This window comes from Monodon monoceros, unplaced genomic scaffold, assembly GCF_005190385.1.
Source record: "Monodon monoceros isolate NGI ecotype Baffin Bay Population unplaced genomic scaffold, NGI_Narwhal_1 Super_Scaffold_5, whole genome shotgun sequence".
Lineage (NCBI taxonomy): Eukaryota > Metazoa > Chordata > Mammalia > Artiodactyla > Monodontidae > Monodon > Monodon monoceros.
The window spans coordinates 100,046,485-100,051,416 of NW_021703782.1; positions in this window are offsets into that span (position 1 = coordinate 100,046,485).

A 4,932-nucleotide genomic window follows, 5' to 3' on the forward strand; every position below is an offset into this window, starting at 1 on the left:
ATCATTAGGTATTGTCCTTCATGATACCTACTATGTAGTCACACACTTTCACTATGTGCTCTCAATAGGAGCTGTTTTCACTATCGTAGGAGGATTTGTACACTGATTCCCACTATTCTCAGGATATACACTCAACTCAACATGAGCAAAAGTTCACTTTGTAATCATATTTGTGGGTGTCAACGTAACCTTCTTCCCACAACATTTTTTAGGCTTATCTGGCATGCCTCGACGATACTCCACTACCCAGATGCCTATACAACATGAAATACTAGTTCATCAATAGGCTCATTCATCTCATTAACAGCAGTCATGCTGATAATCTTCATTATCTGAGAAGCAGTTGCATCCAAACGAGAAGTACTAACAGGGGAACTCACTACTACAAATTTAGAGTGATTAAATGGATGTCCTCCACCATACCACACATTTGAAGAGCCAACCTACGTCAATCTAAAGTAGTCAAGAAAGGAAGGGGTCGAACCCTTTTTTATCAGTTTCAAGCCAACACCATAGCCGCTATGTCTTTCTCCATGAATGAGATATTAGTAAAATTTTATATAACTTTGTTGAAGTTAAGTCACAGGTGGAAATCTTGTATATCTCTATGGCATATCCCTTCCAACTAGGTTTTCAAGATGCAACATCACCCATCATAGAAGAGCTACTACACTTTCACGACCACACACTAATAATTGTTTTCTTTTTTTTTTTTGCGGTACTTGGGTCTCTCACTGCCGTGGCCTCTCCTGTTGCGGAGCACAGGCTCCGGACGCGCAGGCTCAGCGGCCATGGCTCACGGGCCCAGTCGCTCCACGGCATGTGGGATCTTCCCGGACTGGGACACAAACCCGCGTCCGCTGCATCGGCAGGCGGACTCTCAACCACTGCGCCACCAGGGAAGCCGTAATAATTGTTTCCTTAATTAGCTCCCTGGTTCTTTATATTATTTCACTAATAATAACTAAGCTAACACATACTAGCACTATAGATGCACAGGAAGTAGAAACTATCTGGACTATCTTGCCGGCCATTATCTTGATCTTAATCGCCCTGCCGTCACTACAAAGCCTTTACATAATAGACGAAATTAACAATCCATCTGTTACTGTAAAAACTATAGGTCACCAATGATACTGAAGCTATGAATATACTGACTACGAAGACCTAAATTTTGATTCCTATATAATCCCAACATCAGACCTAAAACCAGGAGAACTACGACTGCTAGAAGTAGATAACTGAGTAGTTTTGCCTATAGAGATAACAATCCGAATGCTACTCTCCTCCGAAGACGTATGGCACTCATGAGCCGTACCTTCCTTAGGTCTAAAAACAGATGCAATCCGAGGACGCCTAAACCAAACAACCCTAATGTCAACACGACCAGGCTTATATTACGGACAGTGTTCAGAGATCTGTGGGTCAAACCATAGCTTCGTGCCAATTGTCTTTGAGTTAGTGCCTCTAAAATACTTTGAAAAATGATCCGCATCTATGCTATAAGCTCATTAAGAAGCTAGGTTAGCGTTAACCTTTTAAGTTAAAGACTGAGAGCTAAGATTCTCCTTAATGACATACCACAGCTAGATATATCAACGTGATTTATTACCATTTCATCTATATTTCTAACACTATTTATTATATTTCAACTAAAAATCTCAAAACTTATCTACTACCCCAACCCAAAGTCAACACTCACTAAAGTGCAAAAACAACCTACCCCTTGAGAGACAGTATGAACGAAAATTTATTTGCCCCTTTCGTGACCCCAACAATAATAAGCCTCCCCATAGTCATTCTAATTATTATATTCCCAAGTATTTTATTTCCAACATCAAAACAACTAATTAACAATCGCATAATTTCCCTTCAACAATGGCTAATCCAACTCACATCAAAACAAATAATAAGGGCTTCCCTGGTGGTGCAGTGGTTAAGAATCCGCCTGCCAATGCAGGGGACACAGGTTCAAGCCCTGGTCCAGGAAGATCCCACATGCCTTGGAGCAACTAAGCTCATGCGCCACAACTACTGAGACTGCGCTCTAGAGCCCACGAGCCACAACTACTGAGCCCGCATGCCACAACTACTGAAGCCCGCACGCCTAGAGCCTGTGCTCTGCACGCAACAAGAGAAGCCACTGCAATGAGAAGCCCACGCAACACAATGAAGAGTAGCCCCCTCTCACCGCAACTAGAGAAAGCCCCACGCGCAGCAACGAAGACCCAATGCAGCCAAAATAAATAAATAAATAAATAATAATAATAATAAACATCCATAATCATAAAGGACAGACTTGATCACTGATATTAATGTCACTTATCCTATTTATTGGGTCAACCAACCTTCTCGGATTACTGCCCCGCCCATTTACACCCACCACCCAGCTCTCAATGAATGTGGGGGTAGCCATCCCACTACGAGCCGGTGCCGCGGTCCTAGGTCTCCACAACAAAACAAAAGCATCACTTCCTACCACAAGGCATGCCCACCCCCCTCAACCCCATGCTAGTAGTTATCGAAACTGTCAGCCTATTCATCCAACCAGTAGCACTAGCTGTGCGACTAACGGCCAATATTACAGCAGGTCATTTATTCATACATCTAATCGGAGAAGCAACCTTAGCGCTAATAAGTATCAGCAGGTTCACTGCTCTCATTACATTCATTATTCTCACCTACTCGCTGTCCTCGAATTCACTGTTGCTATAATTCAAGCCTATGTACCTACCCTCTTGGTAAGCTTATATCTGCACGACAACACACAGTGACCCACCAAATCCACACGTACCACATAACGTAGTAAACCCTAGTCCTTGGCCCCTTACAGGAGCCCTTTCAGCCCTTCTCATAACATCAGGCCTAATCACATGATTTCACTTCAACTCAATAATTCTACTAATACTAGGCCTACTAACTAACACTCTTAACAGTAGATCAGTGATGATGAGATGTTATTCGAGAAAGCACTTTCCAAGGCCACCACACACCAACTGTCCAAAAGGGACCTCAGTACGGAGTAATCTTATTTATCGTCTTAGAAGTCCTCTTTTTTTACAGGCTTCTTTTGAGCCTTCTATCACTCAAGCCTCACCCCTACACCTGAATTAGGCGGGTGCTGGCCACCAACAGGCGTTCACCCTCGAAACCCCTTAGAGGTACTGCTTCTCAACACTTCTGTGCTATTGGCCTCTGGCGTGTCCATTACTTGGGCCCATCACAGCATTACGGAAGGAGATCGCAAACACATACTTCAAGCCCTCTTTATTACAATTACTCTTGGTATCTATTTTACAATCCTACAAGCATCAGAGTATTACGGTCTCAGATGGGGTCTACGGATCAACTTTCTTCATAGCCACAGGATTCCACAGACTACGTGTAATTATTGGGTCTACCTTCCTTGTTGTTTGTTTCCTGCGCCAATTAAAATTCCACTTCACATCCAACCACCACTTTGGCTTTGAAGCTGCTGCTTGATACTGACCTTTTGTAGATGCTGTGTGACTCTTCCTTTACATATCTATCTATTGATGAGGCTCATATCTCTTTTAGTATTAATTAGTGCAACTGACTTCCAATCAGTTAGTTTCGGCACACTCCGAAAAAGAATAATAAACTTAATACTGACCCTATTAACAAATATAACACTGGCCTCATTACTTGTACTCATCGCCTTCTGACTCCCTCAACTAAACACTTACGCAGAAAAAACAAGCCCTTAGGAGCGTGGATTTGACCCTATAGGATCTGCCCGCTTACGTTTTTCCATAAAATTTTTCCTAGTAGCAATCACGTTCCTCCTTTTCGACCTGGAAATTGCTCTCCTACTGCCCCTCCCCTGAGCAACCCAAACAAACAACCTAAAAACAATACTCACCATGGCTCTACTTTTAATCTCAGTATTGGCAATTAGCCTGGCCTATGAGTGAACTCAAAAGGGACTGGAGTGAGCTGAATATGGTATTTAGTTTAAAACAAAACAAGTGATTTCGACTCATTAGATTATGATTAGGCTCATAATTACCAAGTGTCTTTAGTACATATAAATATTATCATAGCTTTCACTATATCCCTCATAGGGTTACTAATATATCGATCCCGCCTAATATTCTCACTACTGGAAGGCTGGGACCTTGGAGAATGGCTGGGTGAGAAACTGAGCATGGGGTCTAGGCTAAGCAGTATGGGAGCTGGCCAGCTCCTGGAGACCCCTGGCACCTGCTCAGGGACCTGGATCTGCAGGGTCACCTGTCTGAGGTCAGGGTCGGTACAGCACCACTGTGTGCCAAGGAGAAAGCAAAAGTCCAGATTCCCTGCTTGGTGTGGTCATGGGCAGACCCTCTCCCTGCTGGGGCTGCTTCAGCCTCGGAGTTTCTTGTTGAAACCTAAAAACAGGTTTCTCAAGTTGGTGGTTTTGATTTGAGAAGAAAAAAACTGAAGTGATTGCATTTGCACTGTGAGTTTCTGAAGACATTCTTACAAATCACAGCTGTAAAAGAAGACAACCTAGAGTGACTTGACCTGAAGTCTAACATTTTGAAGGACAGTTTACTAGATCTTAAGAGACAGAGGCCCTCCGGCTCTCCTTGGGGCCAGTGCAGCAGAAGCAGGGGCTGGAGAAGCTCCTGGGTTTATGAGCCAGGTATAACCTTTCTCAGAGGGGGTTACTTCTATTGTCCCAATTTGCCGATGAGACAACGGAGGATCAGAGGAGTGAGTGACTTGCCCAGGACCATCCTGCCAGAAAGAGGCAGGGCAGGGAGTGAACGCGGGTGTTCTCATTCCCCGGGCAAGGCTATTTGGACTCCAGCAAAGCACTGCTACTGCTGAAACAGCAGTGAGAAAGGAGAAAGCAGAGAAGGAGGAAGAGGGAAAAAAGAAAGAGGGAAGCACAAAAGAACAGGGGGAAGGGAAAGGAGGAGGAGA